The following is an 18,303-nucleotide window of genomic DNA, read 5'->3' as shown; positions in this document are numbered from 1 at the left end:
AAAAAAAAATTATATATATATAGGTATGTATGTATATCACCTACTCCATTACTTGGAGATAATTTTCATTCGGATTTCAGTATATCTCCTTGTTTTTTTCTAGTATTATAAATTTGGGGTCACATTGCACATAAAGTTTTGTATCTTGGTTGTTTAACTTGACCTTACTTGTGGAATATTTCCCCATGTCATCAAGTAGTGACTGAAAGCATACTTTTTGAATGATTGCCCAATAATCCGTTGAGCTGCTGTGTCAAAATTTGCTCAACAGATCCTCATTGCTGGATATTCAGGCTGTCTCTAATCTGGAGTGGCTGTAAACCATGAACATCCTGGAGTGTAAATCTCTGTGCTGATCTCTGATCCTTTCCTTAGATATAGTCATATAGGTACAACGAATAGGTCAAAGGGAATGCACCTTTTTTAACAAGGGGATTTTAATGACAAATTTAAGTGTTCCTAAACACCTATCAGTGCAGCATCTGATTACTGGGATTTATTGAAAATTATTTTTTTAAAGATCAGAGAGGCCAGGTGTGGTGGCTCATGCCTGTAACTTCAACACTTTGGGAAGCCAAGACGGGTGGATGGCTTGACCTCTGGAGTTCAAGACCAGCCTGGGCAAACATGATGAAACCCTGTCTCTACCAAAAATACAAAAAATTAGCCAGGTGTGGTAGGGCACCTACCACACAAAAAGTACAAAAAATTAGCCAGGTGTGGTAGGACCACCTGTGGTCCCAGCTACTTGGGAAGATCATTTGAGCCAGGGAGGAAGAGATTGCAGTGAGCCAAGATTGCACCACTGCACTCCAGCCTGGGTGAGAGAGTGAGACCCCACCTCAAAAAAAAAGAAAGAAAAAAAGATCAGTGACTGCTAATACCGTAGAGCTAAAGGAGACTTTAGAGATCATCTCATCAAACCTCTCATTTGATGGACTGGAACAGTGAGGCTGGGAGGTGAGAAGCGACATTCTTAAGATCCTATAGCAAGTTGAGAGGAAGAGCTAGAACTGTTATTAATTTTAGATAATAATGATGATCATAATAACAGTGACTAATATTTATTGAGCATTTATTCTATCCCAGGTACTGTGCTGAGTTCGTCACATGCCTTTCGTTGGGTAATCTTCACCCTAGCACTACACAGTAGGTCCAGGTTTCCTCCTCTGTGGAATAGTAACTGCCTCCTGGTGGTGGTGAGGATGAAATGAATTTATTCATGTGAAGCCCTTAGGCAATGACCCACACATAATGGCCAGTGTTTGTCAAGTGCTAGCTGTTACCATCTTTATCCCCACTTTAGAGACAAGGAGACTGAGACAGAGAAGTTCAGTAATGGCCCTGACTGGCACAACTAGTAAGTTGTGCAACCAGAATTTAAACCCGGGTCAGACCAGCTGCAGAACCCATGCTCCTAACTGCGGCGCTGCTCTGACTCTCCGGTGTCCTGACTCCTGCTGCTGCCACCGCATCCCAGCATGCCCAAGGAGGGGACTCTGCAGGTCATTAAAGGCTTTTGTCATTTTAATTCCTTCTGACCAGCCAGGTGGAATATGTATGGAAATTATGAACATTTGTCTGGAATTAGACTCATTCTAGAGCGAAGATTGACTCTGACATTCTCAGTGGACTCTGCCTCACCAAGCAAACCAGTTTCAGAGCCAAGATGGCATGATTGTTTCAGCATTGGCATCTCGCTCCTTGGTCTTCTTTCCATGAAAGCCTGTTGTTTCCCCTTCCTATGCAGCTACTGTATTCATCTAGGGCTCTGTTGGGAAGGGTATCAGACTGAGAACTGGGAGACCTGAGTTCTTGGCCCAGCTCTGTCATCTCTGGGTGTGTGATCTTGGGCAAGTGTCATCCCTTCTCTATGCCTCAGTTTCTGTCTCTGTAAAGTGAAGAGGTAGAGTTCATAGATGGTCCCCAATCCTGCCTAACCACCTGAAATACCTGGGGAGCTCTAAAACATGCAGATTTCCAGGCCTCAGACTCATCTCTCCCTGCCTTCACCCTTTTACCCCCTCGTCTCTACTCCCCTGCAAATTGTGGTTTTGCATAGCTAGGCTAGAAACCCAGAACGTGCATTTTGTAAAACCTCTTCAGGTAAATCAGATAATCAGCCAGGTGTGGGAATTTCTGGACCACATGATCTGCTAAGCTCCTTCCCACACCAACTCCATCATCCTGAGAAATCAAGATCTCAGGCCACCACGTCTTAGCAGCACTGATATTCAAAGTGAGCAAAACACTCTTCTCAAGTAGGCAGTGTTACTGTTCGCATCCTTGGAGGTGTCCACGTGCTTCACAGAGCATTATTCAAAATGGAGCAGGGTTTCAAATCAGAAAACACTTTTCCTATCTAGCCTTTTTATTGACGTATGGTATGCATACAGAAAAATATACAAATCATAAGCTCTAGATGTTAAATTTTAATGAAGAGGGTGCATACATGTTACTGACGCCCTAATCAAGAAACAGAACATTACTAGTACCCAAAAGTCTCCTTGTGCCCCTGCTAGTCACTCCCCTCCCCGCAGGGGTAATCACCCTCTCTTCAAGTCAGAAAACACATTGATGGTGGCACAGTCTTGACTTCAGAGGAAATTCAGGAGCTACTGGTCAGCTTGAGTGAATACTGCCTTACATATTGAAGGTGCTGAGTACTTTCATTCTGTGAAGGAACCAGAACATTCCATTCTGCTTTCGATATTCAGAGTCTACACCATTTCTAATGTAATGATAGAAGCTGTTCTCTTGAGTTTTCCCTGGGCCTTAATTTGTGGAGATGACAGAGTAACTCCATGGATGGCTAATGCCATTGAAGAAGATTTTTGTTGCTTACATTTCCTAAAAGAAGGAGGCACTCACGCCTGTAATCCCAGCACTTTGGGAGGCCGAGGCAGGCGGATCACGAGGTCAGGAGATCGAGACCATGGTGAAACCCCATCTCTACTCAAAAATACAAAAAAATTAGCCGGGTGCGGTGGCGGGTGCCTGTAGTCCCAGCTACTGGGGAGGCTGAGGCAGGAGAATGGCGTGAACCCGGGAGGCAGAGCTTGCAGTGAGCCGAGATCGCACCACTGCACTCCAGCCTGGGGGACAGATCGAGACTCTGCCTCACAAAAAAAAAAAAAAAAAAAAAAGGCATATCATGCTGCAGAGGGCCACACGGGACACACCAAGGTCAGTTGGTTAGAAGCAGAGGGCATGTGGGGAAAGCTTAGATCAGAGCCTTTATTGTGTTTTTCTGTGGGAAAGGCATGGCAAGACGGCGAACAGTTTAGGACTGGCTGATTTGAAGAACTCTGGGTTGTCTGGTACGTAGCCCTGGGTTGATTTAGAGCAGGGGAAATATTGATCTGGGGTGTGAAATTTATTTAATAAAGGAGATGTTTGCAGCTCTGGATTGGTTAGTTAGCATATGAAAAGCATGCTCCTTAGAATATAAAAAATCAGTTAATACAATTGGCCCTGTGATGAATGGATGCCAAATGGACAAATATAAGAATCTAAGAAAATTCAGAGCACTATCCCTGATGAGATTTCTAGTAAGTTTCCATTTTAATCACAAATTCAATTCAGTTGCCTAGTATGGAATATCTTCATGCCAGAGCAAAGATGAATAATTCATGGTGACTCTACCAAGGATGTATGAATTGAGGTGAGGGACAGGCATGGTTGTGATGATGATTGAGTTGACTGAAGTACTGGTGGGGTAAAGAGAAGAGGACCTGGGTCCAAATCCCCAGTGTTCCTTCTTAGCTAAGTGACCTTGGGTGTATGGTACAACCCTGCAGAGCTCCTGTTGCCTTATCTGTAGAATGTTGGTTTTCATCCTTCCCTCCCAACGGCTGTGTGGATCAATGAAAAAGCACCTAACACAGTGTCTGACCATGCACTAGGCATGCTGGAAATATGTGACTCAGAAATGCCACGGGGTTTCCAAGAGGAACAGATGAAGGTACACAGAGTAGAGGGGACGGTGTGGTTAATTCTGCGTGGGGATGGGGAGAGGGGTTTTGAGGGAAAGCCGTCTCCTTTCTCGATTTTGTTAAGGCTATTTTGATTGCAAGGAGTAAAAACCCATTTCAGAGAAGCTGAGGCAAAAACGGAAATTATTATAAGGCTGCAGGGTAGCTCATGAAATCCAGTGGCAGGAAAGGCAATGGGGCTTGGAAGGTTCTGGAACTCATACCTCCCCTTCAAAAGAGGGAAGACCTGAGTGGCCAGCTTGGGTAAGGTGTCTACCTGGTCCAGTCGGTGATGGCCAGGGAGTGCCACCCAGCTGATGCCACCTGGCAGACATGGTTTCTGAGGCTCTACCATTATGGGCAGGTCTCAGAAAAGTGGTCATGTGGGCTGGGCAGGCTGCTCGCAACTCATCTCTTACCTTTGGGAGGAGGAAAATATTGAGAGACTCTTAAGTCCAGCTTGATGGGTGGGATGAAGTTAGGAGCAAGCTGTCTGCCTTTGAGTTTCAGCCCTGCCCTCTGCCCTGCCCATCAGCGTATAAATTTTGGTTGCTAGGGAGGGCACTTTGCTACAGGAAGCCCCCCAGGCTGAGCTGCCCAGGAAGCAGCTCCCAGCAGGACATTGACACTGTGGAAGCTTTACCTCAGCTGGGAAAAGTCAGGTCTCAATTCTTCTGAGTGAGTAGACATTTCATCTGAGCACCTACTCTCTCCAGCTTGTGCTGGGTGGGGCGGGAGCTATATAGATCAAGCTTGTCCAACCCACAGCCCAGGACAGCTTTGAATGCAGCCCAACACAAATTTATAAACTTTCTTAAAACATTATGAGATTTGTTTTGCGATTTTTTTTTTAAGCTCATCAGTGGCTATCATTAGTGTTAGCATATTTTATGTGTTACCCAAGACAATTCTTCTTCCATTGTGGCCCAGGGAAGCCAAAAGATTGAACACCCCGATATAAATCATCAAGACAGATCTTCCCTGGTTACAGTCTAGGAGGGAGGTGGGGAAGATACATTTTCACAAGTGTTTACCCCTCAAGACAGAATTCGACACAAAAATAGAGATACAACAGAGTGTTAAGAGCATGACCTTTGGAATCAGAGACTTGGCTCCAATCCCTGGCCCTATTACCTTTCTTTTTATCTTTTTAGGAGACAGAGTCTCCTGTGTGGCCCAGGCTGAGTGCATAGTGATTATAGCTCTCTGCACCAGCTCTGTTATTTTCTAGCATTATAACTTGGGGAAAATCATGTAATGCCTCTGTGGGTAAGTCTTATACCCATCCTATAGGGTAGTTATGAGAATGACCGGAATTTACAGATAAGCAAACCGAAGCTGCCTGCACCACCCCCTGCTTCTGCCTTCGGAAATCCTACCCAGCCTTCCAGCGCAAGTATCACCTTTTCATCCATGAAGGCTTTGTCAGTCTTCCTGGCAATAAAATATAGGTCCTTTAGCCACCCTTTCATAGCCAATTAACAATGATTATTGTAATCATCATCATAAAAGCAACTAACATTATTTACTTATAGAACAGGAACTGTGCTAATCCTCACAAAAGCTCTCATGAGATAGGTACGGTTATAACCCCATTTTACCTGTGAAGAAACTGGCACAGAGAGGTTAATTAACTTGCCCATGGCCACACAGTCAATGGATAGCGTAGTTGGGGTGAGTAGCTTTGCCTTCACCTCACTTCTTTCGCCAGTAACACTCCATTGAGAGACTGCAGCATGGGTAGAGTGACCGTGGTCCCGGTTTGTGCCTTACGCCTGTGTATGTTAATAGAGCCCCCTTTCATTCTCAAGAGTCTTCCTTTTTTTTTTTCCTTTGAGATACAGTTTCAGTCTGTCGCCCAGGCTGGAATGCAGTGGCGTGATCTTGGCTCACTGCAACCTCTACCTTCTGGGATCAAGTGATTCTCATGCCTCAGCCTCCCGGGTAGCTGGGATTACAGGCGTGTGCCACCACACCCAGCTAATTTTTGTATTGTTAGTAGAGACAGGGTTTCACCATGTTGACCAGGCTGGTCTTGAACTGCTGACTTCAGGTGATCTGAGGAGTCTTCCTATTTGGAAGGTGTACAGTTATCCTAAATATAAGGCTCCTGGTAGTTGGGAGGCCTCATACTTCCTCACCCATAAAATACTGGAACCAGAGCGGTGTGGGGAGGCCCTGACAGTCGCTTATTCCATGACTTTGGCCGAGTCTTGGGCTTTCTTGGGTAACACATCTCCACTGGGAGCAGCTCCTGAGATATTTGCCTGCCTTCTCCCCTCTCTTCCACCTCAATGGACAGTGTCAATTCTACTCTGCCTTGTCAACTCGAGAAAAGTTGGGAACCTGATTGGGTGTTGCCTCAGAAGAATCAACCTGATCTGGCAGTGCCCAAGCCTGGAGCCACCCAAGACAGTTCTCACCCCTGCCTGTCAGCTGGGAACCATATGTTCCAGTTTGCACTGTGTCTTTGCTTAAGGGACAAAGTCACTGATTGCAAGGTGGAATATCCCTGTTCTGTGTTAACCATGCACGTGTACTTGTGAATGCTCCACCCCTAAAATAACCCCAGTGAAGACATACAAGGTGGTTCCTCAGGAAAAAGAGGAGCAGAATAGGTAGAGAAGGCTGCCAGCGGGGTCCAGAGGTGGGAGCTGGCCAGGCACTACCCATTCCCTCCCTGCAGCAGAACTGGGCACCCACATTTATGGTTTCCAACCTGAGGGCTGGAGGAAGAGCTTGCTAGCAGGAGTCATCCTTGCCTCCCCATTGCCCTATGCCAGGCACTGCAGGGTGCCTCGTAGGTGTGTGTACAAGCAGTGTAACCCAGGGCTGGTGGCAACTTCTTGGCCTGTCTTTGAATGCTCATAAAATTGGACCCATCATCACTTCACAAGGGTTTGGGGGCATAATTAATGTTGATGAAGCACTTTGAAATGCTTAGGTGGAGTTATATTATGCTATTGCTAATCATGTCTGTCTGTAACTGGTTATTACATGTGGACATTCATATGTTATGGAAATGGCTTTTAAAAGAAACCTCAGCCATCTGTGTCCTTAGTGGAAATGTGGCACTGATAAGGTTATTTTTCTTTTCCTAATTGATTGTGCCACCTTTGAAGGACACTTCACAGAACACAATGGAGACAGTCTGGAGGAGTAATTATCATCAAGAGGCTGGAAGTCAGGCTTAGATGCTAAAAATAGGACTCATAGTAACACCCATCTCATAGTGTTGTTTGTGGCCCTAAGAGAAGGGTGCACAGCAAGCGCTTAGTACACCATGTGCTCCATCAATACCAGCCTTTATTATCATAGTAACTATCGGGGATCAGAAAACCATACCTGAAAAAGAACGCCTCAGAAGCAAAAGTTCCTCTCTGACCTTTTCTTGCTCTCCTTTCTCTGGCCCCCCTTCTCCACCAGGCTAGCCATAGAATCTACAATCCCTCTTCCCCAAGGCAGGTCATAGAAACCACAACCACTGCAGGCACTGAGGTGGCTCATGCTTGTAATCCCAGAACTTTGGAAGGCCGAGGCAGCCTTTGAGCCTGGGAGTTCGAGACCAGCCTGGGCAACATGGTGAAACACCGTCTCTACTAAAAATACAAAAATTAGCTGGGTGCAGTGGCATGCACCTGTAGTCCCAGCTACTCAGGAGGCTGAGGTGGGAGTATGGCTTGATGCCCAGAGATGGAGGCTGCAGTGAGCTGAGATCACGTCACTGCATTCCAGCCTCATTCCAGCCTGGCTGACAGAGCGAGACCCTGTCTCAAAAAGAAAGAAAGAAATAGAGAGAGAGAGAGACACCAGAACCTCCTTTCCCCAAAGCCAGCTATAAAACCTAAAATATTACTCTAATTTTCTTCCACTTTTTTTTGTAAAAATTGGCCATAAGGAAATTATCAGACCTACTTTGTTTGATCATAGGTCAGAAGACCCCCATTCCAGAGAGGGTCCTGACTCATATAAGGAAGGAATGCTGCCCAGAGAGGCCGAGAAGAATCTCAACAGACAGACCTGGCTGGGTTCCCCACTCAGTCAATCAGCATTAGATCAGGCCCCTTTGTCCAATCATATTTCTACACAGTCGTCCATACTTTGTTGAACCTAAGCCTAAAAATGACAGTTTCTCCTGTGTCTTTGGGTCTTCTCTCTGAAGGCTCCCATGTCACATAAAATGATGATGAAATAAATTTGTACGCCTTTTCTCCTATTAATCTGCCTTTCGTCAGTTGATTTTCAGCGAACCTTCCAAGGGCAATGGGGAAGTCTTCCCTTGGCCCATACATAACCTTTTAGCCTCCAATGTTTTTGCTGCCTAGGTGGGTTCATCCTTGTGAGGTTTATAGTTTTCACTTCTGGGTCCCACCCTTCCCTGCCGCACTCCCTGACTTGTCTCTCTGGCCACAGTGGCCTCCCTCTGCCCTTCTGCAGCTCTGCACTTCCATGGTAGTGAGTTAACACATTCTCAGGCTAGTCTGTGAAGACAGACTAAATCCTCGTGGATTTAGTCAACCACTCATCTGAGGCCATCTCATCTTGGTCTCTTGCGGTAAAAATAAAATAGCAGCTACCAGTTATAGGTGGAACCATATGAAACTACCATCTTTATGCATCAAAAATGGTTGAATATTGGCCGGGCATGGTGGCTCACGCCTGTAATCCCAGCACTTTGGAAGGCCGAGGCAGGCAGATCACCTGAGGTCAGGAGTTTGAGACCAGCCTGGCCAACATGGAGAAACCCCGTCTCTACTAAAAATGCAAAAAAATTAGCTGGGCATGGTGGCACATGCCTGTAGTCCCAGCTACTCAGGAGGCTGAGGCAGGAGAATGGATTGAACCATTTCTGGCAAATTTAAACATTGGTATTTTTAATTTATCTAACAGTATTGAGTACTGTTAGATACTGTAAACTGAAGCCCTTGGTATAAAGACCATTCAGTACCCACTATCAGCCTTCTGAAAAATATATAAGCTGTTCTTTATGTGTTGAAAATTTTACATCATTCCTTTTTCTCCTTGAATTTGTATTTCCATTCTATTTCCCTCACAGAATTTTATTCCAAAATTGTGTATTTTAATACTTGAAAGTTTGATGAACTCCTCTCATACTTTCATTAAAAGGAAAGCTTTGGACAAATGAAATTTAACAGAGTTATTTGAGCAAAGAATGATTCATGAATTGGGCAGGCACTCAGAACCGGAAGAGGTTCAGAGAGTTCCGCTTTAGTGGCCTGAGCAGCACACTTTTACAGGTTGAATGCAGAAGCAAAGCAAAGAAATGGCTTGATTGGCTACAGATAGGTGCTTGCTTTATTTGGGTCTGATTGGAGGAAAGTCCCTAGTTAGAGGTTAGTTGATGCTTTGATTGGTTGTGCTTAAGTATCATTTTACTGGTTACATTGCAATTCAGTTTGCTTACATAGGAACCCAAGGCCCTACAGCTGTCTCAGCCTGATGGCCTCCCAGTGAAAATTTTTTCATACTTCTCTATAAGAAAAGATGTAGAATAGGTAATCAAATTTCATTTATTAAAATTTCCTTGGATATGAGGTTCAGAAGAGTTTATTTATTGGTATGATTGACTGAAAGCTGTTAATGCAGTATAAAATTTTACAATGATTATTAAGCAAAAAAAGTATTAGAAATGAATATCTGAATGAGAAGAATAAGACTTTCTTTAAAAATTAATTTCTGTATTCAAGATAAATATTACTGATTGCTAGAATGAGGTAGAGTTTAGCATCTATTCTACTGCAAGTTTTGTTTCCCATAGCTAAAGTGCTAAGAACTTTATTCACATTAGTATAAGTACCTGGAATGGAAGGAGTGTTGGTATAGCAGTATCACTAAATTCTTTTTTTTTTTTTTCTTTTTTTTGAGACAGAGTCTCACTCTTGTTGCCCAGGCTGGAGTGCAGGAGTGCAATGGCGCAATCTCAGCTCATTGCAACCTCCACCTCCCAGGTTCAAGTGATTCTCCTGCCTCAGCCTCCAAGTAGCTAGGATTACAGGTGCCAGCCACCACACCTGGCTAATTTTTGTATTTTTGGTAGAGATGGGGTTTCACCATGTTGGCCAGGCTGTTCCTGAACTCCTGACCTCAAGTGTTCCACCCGCCTTGGCCTCCCAAAGTGCTGGGATTACAGGCATGAGCCACCGTGCTAGGCTCCAGTATCACTAAATTCTTTAAACTCCTTCCAAGTTACATGCTAAAAGTCACATCATGATAAACTATTTTCATCAGCTAACGATATAATTAGAGCCACCTTCATTTTTGTTCAAAGCAAAGTACTGGACACTCCTAATTACAACAACAAGATTTGTTTTACTTTCACAATTTCTGTGACGTTTACCAAAAGGGCATTGTCGATTATGCCTGTTAACTTTTTTCACCTAAAGGCACCTTGTGTTAACCTGATATATCTAGAAAGGGTCAGGGAAATTGAAATATTATTTTTACTATTCCTTTGCTTATGCTGTACTTTAATGCACATATATTTTTACATTTATTATGTAGTATAATGTATAAGTATTTGTACATATAGTTCAAGTATAAATGATTTTATTTTAGAACAAGCTTTGAATATATTTTTGTCAAAGCTTAGAGCAGGAAATTTAGCACATTCAATCTGTGTAACAGATCTGGAATATAACCTAATTAACAAAGCTAGTCCTTATTTTCCAAACATCAGTCAAACCAGACTCTGGCTTAGGAATATTCCAACAAGGGCCAAACTATCCCATTCCAGTGTCATGCCTTAACAGGAATATGGATGACAGAGGGAAGAAAAGTCATTCTTGGGATGGCGTTACAGCATCTTGATTATCACTAAAAAAAGTGGGAAACAAAATTTCAGAATTCCCCTTGATTTCCTGGTGGTTTTACAACTTGGCAATGTACCAGAGTAAGATTCTAAGGTAAATGAAGGACAAGCCTTTCTTTGATCAAACGGGAAAAAACTGCTGTGAAAGGTGAAATGAGAAAGCGGAACATACGAAAAGCTGGCAAAGAACATGGAAGGACATGAAGATAGGTGATCAAGTCCCCTAAGACTGTCAGTATCACCTTGTGGAAGAAAATCTCTGGCCCCAGTCCAAAGAAGATGGCCTTCTGGTCCTTGCAACCCTGATTTCTATCTTTTTAAATTTATTTTATGACCTCTAAGTGTTCAAGTGAAATAATTTCTCTTTTAGAAACGTAGTCCTAATAACATCACTCAGAGCCTCCCTGTCATCTCCAAGGCCAGGTCCAATGTCTTGGAATAGGGCTTCTCTGGTTTCTTTCCATCTTCCCTGGACCCCTTTTAAAACTGAATTAAAGGGGGTTGCCTTTAGTCAGTTCCCCGATCCCATTTTTCCCTGAGTCTTTTTCACTTACACCAGCCATCTTTCTCTTCCTCAAAAGTACTTGCTGGTTCCCACCCCCGGAGCTTCCTATGCGTTGTGGAACAGCTTTCTGCACCCCACCCCCACCACTCCAGGTCTTCAGCCTTCCCTTCAGAAATCATTCTTCAGAGATGTCTTCCTTGACCACCCCACAACACACACACTAGATCAGGTCCCTGTCACGTAGAGTACCCTGTGCCTTTCCTGTGTAGCCCTAACCACAATGTGATTACGTAGTCAGTTCAATGTATGTTATGTGAGGACAAGGACAGGGCATGGCACAAACTAGGCACTGAAGGAACAAGTGACTGGAGTGCCATTCCTCCCTTCTCTGTACTTCTTGTGCCCATCTCTAATAGATTATATATATATTTTTTTGAGATGGAGTTTCGCTCTTGTTGCCTAGGCTGGAGGGCAATGGCATGACCTCGGCTCACTGCAGTCTCCGCCTTCCGGGTTCAAGTGATTCTCCTGCCTCAGCCTCCCGAGTAGCTGGGATTACAGGCATGTGCCACCATGCCCGGCTAATTTTGTATTTTTAGTAGAGACAGGGTTTCTCCATGTTTGTCAGGCTGGTCTCGAACTCCCAACCTCAGGTGATCTGCCCGCCTCAACCTCCCAAAGTGCTGGGATTACAGGTGTGAGCCATCGCGCCCGGCCAGATTGTAATATTTTTAGTGTCTGTATTCTGCACTAGCCTGGGAGTTACTGGGTCAAGAACCAATTCCCCAACTCCTAATAATAGCTACTATTTATTCAATACCTACCCTGTTCCAGGCCTGTTATAGAGCTTTATATATTATATAGTTTGACATAATAATTCTGAGCATGGGCTCTGGTGTCAGACTACCTGGGTTCCCATCCTTCTTCAGCCACTTACTAGCTATCTCTTATCCTCTGTGCCTCAGCTTCCTCACTGTAAAATTAGATGATAATAGTACCTGCCTTAAAAGGTTGTTATGAGGATTAAATGAGTTAATACGTTTAAAGTACTTAGAGTAATACTTGGCACATAGTAAGTGCTTGATAAATGTTAGTTTATGATTATCATTGTCGTCATCATCTCTAATCTTTACAACAAGGCTAGTCTGTCAGTTTCCAAAGGCTGAGCTCTCTCTAGTAAACCCGATCACCTCCCACTGGCATGTGCCTAACACGTAGGAAGTTCTCACGATGCCCTATTGTTAATGATGGATGACTCTAACTATGATAGCTAATATTTATTGAAGGCTCTGAGAAGCCCCATAGTAAAGAAATCTGTATCCGTAAACCCTCTGACTTGTGCTAGGAATCGTGCTTTGTTACTTCCATGGGTTTATCTTGTTTCATTCTTGCAGCTGCCCTGAGGAGTAAGTACCGTTAATAACTCCATTTTACAGTTGAGGAAACAAATGCCCAAAGGTATGTCTGAGTCACAGTGTCATGAAGGACAGAGGCTGGATTCAAGGTGAGGTCTGCCTGACTCTAGAACCTAACCTCTGAATAACCACACTCCACACACTTATTGTGCTGGAGCAGTTCCTTAGGATTATGATGTCCTCTTAGTTTCCACAAAATACTATACGTTGTAGGTTGCCTTCTGCAGTCCTCTTCAGGCCACACATGGGTTGAGGGGTTTGGGTATGCTCTGCCTCAGGCCAGGTGCCATGTGAAGGTTGGAAGAGGAGGCCAGGCATGTAAAAAAAACCTCAGGCTGGAAGTCTGAGAGCCTAAATTTTAGCTATAGTCCTTCCATACTGCCTTTGCCACATAATATTAAGCCAAGTAGTTCAGGTCTTGTGCCCAGAGTAAATTCCTCCTTTGACATTCCACCTTTTTCTCAGCACTCTCTCAATTATTGCCATTTATTTGTGCTTAGATTAAGTCATTTATTCAGGAAACATAAACTGAGTTCCTTCTATTGATTGGGAAGGAAAAGAGAGACATGGAGGCTCCAGTTAGATATAATTTCCAAATGAAAGGAAGGCAGAATTCTGTCTACCCGTATTGGATGATTACGTTTTAAAAGGAATTAAGAAATCTGTCACAATAATAGCATAATGGGTGGGGGAGAGAGATGGAACTATATAGGAGCAAAGTTTTGTATAACACTAAAATTAAGTTACTATTAATCTGAACTAGATTGTTATAAATTAAGGTGTTAATTATAATCCTCAGCACAGCCATTAAGAAAATAACTCTTAAATACACAGTAAAATAAATGACAAGGGAATTAAAATGGCACACTAGAAAACATATCTATTTACCACAAAAGAGGGCAGTAATGGAGGAATTGAGGAAAAAAAGAGACTACAGAAAACAAATGGCAAAATGACAGAAGTCCTTTCTTATTACTAATTATTATTAAATGTAAGTAGATTAAACTCTCCAAGTAAAAGGCAGAGATTGGCAGAATATATATTTTAAAACATTCAAGTATGTGCTATCTACAAAAGATTCCCTTTAAATTCAAAGACACAAATAGATTGAAAGTAAAAAAGAAAAAAGAAAAAGATATTTCATGTAAATAACCAAAGGAGAGCTGGAGTAACTATACTAATATTAAACAAAATAGACTTGAAGATAAAATTGTTACAAGGTACAAAGAAGGACATTATATTATTATGAAGGGGTAAATTCATCAAGAAGATGTAACAATTGTAAAATAAATGCACCTACACAGCCCCAAAATACAGGAAGCAAAAACTGACAGAATCAAAGGAAGAAATACACGATAATAGCCAAAGACTTGAATAGCGAATACCCCACTTTTACTAATGGATAGAACAATTAGAAGATCAGCAAGGAAATAGAAGACTTGAACAACACTGTAAAGCAACTAGACCTGACAGAAATCTATAGAATATTCCACTCAACAAAAGCAAAATACAAATTCTTCTTAAGTGCACATGAACATTTTCTGGGATAGAGCATATATTAGGACAGAAAACAAGTCTCATTATTTAAAATATTGAAATTATACAAAGTATGTTTTCTGATCACAATGGAATGAAATTAAAAATCAATCACAAAAGGAAATTCACAAAAACAAAGTGGGAAATTCACAAATATGTATAAATTTAACAACACGCTCCTAAATAACCAACAAGTCAATGAAAAAAATCACAAGGGAAATTATAGGAACTACCTCGAGACAAGCTGATCCTAAAATCCATATGGAAGTCCAGGGGACCCAAAATAGCCAAAACAATCTTGGAGGAAGAAGAACAATGTTGAAGAACTCATACTTCTGATTTCAAAACTTACTACAAAACTATAGTAGTCAAGACAATATGGTACTGGCATAAAGACAGACAAATAAATCAATGGGATAGAATTCAGAGTCCAGAAATTAACCCATACATCTATGGTCAGTTGATTTCAACAAAGATGCTAAGACCATTCAATGGAGAAAGAATAGTCTTTTCAACAAATAGCACAGGAATAACTGGATATCCACATGGACAAGAGTGAATGAAATTGGATTCCCACCTCACACCATGCATAAAAATGAACTCAAAATGGATCGGAGAGCTAAATGTAAGAGCTAAAATTCTTAGAAGAAATAAAATTCTTAGAAGAAAATAAAGGTGATATTTTAGATCAAGTTTTTGTCTCTTTTAGTTCAGTTCCTTCATTGGTGGCTTCTTTTGTGTTAAATAGATATATTTTGTAGTGTACCATTTTAATTCCCTTGTCATTTCTTCCACTATATATTTTGAGTTATCTTCTTAGTGATTGTGCTGAGGATGACAATTAACACCTTAATTTATAACAATCTAGTTCAGATTAACACCAACTTAATTTTAGTAGTACATGAAATGTCGCACCTATATAGCTCCATCTCTCTCCCCCACCCATGATGCTATTGTCACAAAATATGACACCAAAAGCATAAACAACAAAACAATAGATAGATTAGACTTCATCAAAATTTAAAACTTTTCTGCATCAAAGGTAGAAGTCTAGCCTCTCTGTGTGGTCTCCGTTGACACCATGGGGAGGAGGACACCTTGCCACTGGCTCCCTGCTTAGCCTTCCCTGATAGTCCCAACAGGGGAGTTGAGGGGCTGACTTAGTTCATTTGGGCTGCTGTAACAAAATACCATAAACTGAGTAGCTTATAAAAACAGAAATGTATTTCTCACAGTTCTGAAAGCTGGGAAGTCCAAGATCAAGACCCCAGCAGATTGGGTGTCTGGTGAGGGCACGCCACCTCAGACGGCACTTCCTCTCTCTGTCCTCACGTGATGGAAGGGGCGAGCAGCCTCTCTTGGGCCTCTTTTATAAGAACACTAATTCCATTCATGAGGGCTCCACCCGCATGACCTAGTCACTTCCCAAAGGCACCACCTCCTAATACCATTCCCTTAGGGGTTAGGACTTCAACATATAAACTTAGGGGGCAGCGGGCACAAACATTCAGATGTACAGATGCCTTGTTCTCTGTGGTGTTTAGAATAGTGAGGTTATTGTCTAAAAGTGTTTTTCTTGCCAAGCTTCCCATCAGCTTGTCCTTTGGTAGTGAGAGGAGGCTTTTCTTGGGGCTTTTTTTTTTTTTTTTACCCTGCTCCACCCCTGTTGGTATTTCCAGAGTGCTGGCTTCTTCGCCTACAAGTTTGGGATGTATGAGGCAAAAAGAATACAGAATACCCAAGAAGCTCACCAATATGCCATTCCTGGGGTCCCAACTTTTCTAGCTTGTCTGCCTTCTTCTCTCTGCATTCAGAATTGTCTTATGTTTGTCTTTTTTTTTTTTTTTTGAGACGGAGTTTCACTCTTGTCACCCAGGCTGGAGTACAATGGCGCAATCTCGGCTCTCTGCAACCTCTGCCTCCTGGGTTCAAGTGATTCTCCTGCCTTGGCCTCCTGAGTAGCTGGGATTATAGGCGCCCACCACCACGGCCAGATAATTTTTGGGTTGTTTATTTTTTTTAGTAGACATGGAGTTTCACCGTGTTGGCCAGACTGGTCTTGAACTCCTGACCTCAGGTGATTCACCCGCCTTGGCCTCCCAAACTGCTGGGATTACAGGCGTGAGCCACCGTGCCTGGCCTTTTGTTTGCCTTATATGTGATGACCAGGGTTTTAGTTGTACGTAGCAGGAAGAATAGGGAAAAGTACATCTACTCCATCTTCCCAGAAGCAGATGTTCTATAATTGACCTTTTAAATGGAAAGTTATAAAATAATTTTTTGTATGCAAGGAGCATTAAAATATTGAAACTGGCTGGGCGCGGTGGCTCACGCCTGTAATCCCAGCACTTTGGGAGGCCGAAGCGGTCGGATCATGAGGTCAGGAGATTGAGACCATCCTGGATAACATGGTGAAACCCACCTCTCTACTAAAAATACAAAAAAATAGCCGGGCGTGGTGGCGGGCGCCTGTAGTCCCAGCTACTTGGGAGGCTGAGGCAGGAGAATGGCGTGAACCCAGGAGGTGGAGTTTGCAGTGAGCCGAGATTGCGCCACTGCACTCCAGCCTGGGCGACAGAGTGAGACTCCATCTCAAAAAAATATTGAAACTAAGATTCATTATATTTGTAAATACAATTTGTTAGATGTATAATAATTAGTTCTGTGGTAAGGTTTTATTTCAAAAAACTAAATTTGAATAACATATTTCTTTTTACAAAATAAAAGCAGATTGCCTTTTTTGTCCACCAAAGCCATGGCTCTAAGGGGGAAGAAAAAACCTCGCTCATGTTTATGAGAAGTTGGGCTAATAATAAACATGTCCCAAAATGCTTTCCACAAAGTGTTGATTCTGTTGAGCTTTTTAGTTGCAAGTAACAGAAGCAAGTTCTTAAGCAAAATTGGGCTGTTCCTGGCTTCAGGAAGGTCTGGAACCAGGAGGTCTGGAACCAGGGTGGCTCCAGGGTCCTGAGGAGCGGCAACTAATGATTTGCTCAGGCCTCACCTTGGGCTGAAGGGAGTCAACCTTTCTTCAGCCTTTGTGTTTCTCAGTCCAAGATCTGGATCCCAGAGAAAGAGATTCTGGGCTGCCTGGCTTGGGTCACACTTGGGCCGTGATGTCTAGGGAGGATGGAGCACTGGGAATGACAGTTCCAATAAGACTGTGTCCAATGGGGAGGGGGCGGAGGAGAGTCCTCCCCAGCAAAATCAGGGTGTCATTTATCAGAAGAAAAGGAAAGGATTAAAATGTTAGTCAAGCGACAGTCATAGATGTTTACTCCAGATGCTGATGGCTGGATTCCAGGTTAAGAGTTCTAGAGCCAAATGAGTTTGAGAACCTGAGTTAGACAAGGAGAAACTCCCCTGAGAGCCTCTAACATGCTCTGGGGGCCTCCCAGCAGTGGGTAGAGGATGCATTGCCTTTAACTACATGGTGCTTTTCTTGCCTTGGCACCCCATTAGCATCTCTGGGAACTCAGCTGGGGAAACCCTGGCTGGGCAGGTCTCCAGCGAGCCTTTTAGCTCTGAGATCCTGTCATCCTACAGGAAGGACGTGTTCTGCCTGCAGGTGGCTTTATTCTGTCTTGCTGCTCATCGGGTGAGTCAGAATCAGTTCCCAGCTCTGACCTTTTCCAGGTGGGGGACACATCTCAGGTGTGGTGAGGTTGTGGCAGAGCTGGGACTAGACTGGGGTCCCCTGGCTCCACATCTTTCCCTTCTGTGGCAGCGCTGAGCCTTGTTGGGAGAGAAGTTAAGGACAGCTATCCATAGTGATTTCAGTTGGTGGGCCTCCCTCTCGGTCCTCCTGCCCTCTCCCGTCCCTGGCCAACTGCCCCTTCTCAGGGAAGACCTGCCCTCAGCTCTCTAAGCCCCGAGATCTAGGAGAGGTCAGGGGGGAGGGTTGACTTCACTGTTACTGCTGACTGTGTCCTGAGGGGGAAGCCTCGGCCAGCTCTGGCCACTGCGGGGCAGCTTGCTAATTATCTGTCTTTCCAGATGGACTGAACATATGACAGTGAGGACTGTCTGTCTTGTTAACTGCCG

The 18,303-nt window shown here is 43.4% G+C and overlaps 1 protein-coding gene across 5 annotated transcripts in view; it reads left to right on the top strand.

The window, feature by feature from the left end:
• The window catches only part of NIPAL3 (NIPA like domain containing 3), a 57,375-nt gene that overhangs the window by 4,774 nt on the left and 34,298 nt on the right, over positions 1 to 18,303 (top strand). The window lies entirely within an intron of this gene.

This window comes from Pan paniscus, chromosome 1 (genome assembly GCF_029289425.2).
Source record: "Pan paniscus chromosome 1, NHGRI_mPanPan1-v2.0_pri, whole genome shotgun sequence".
Taxonomy (NCBI): domain Eukaryota; kingdom Metazoa; phylum Chordata; class Mammalia; order Primates; family Hominidae; genus Pan; species Pan paniscus.
This window is presented reverse-complemented; position numbering and strand designations above follow the sequence as displayed.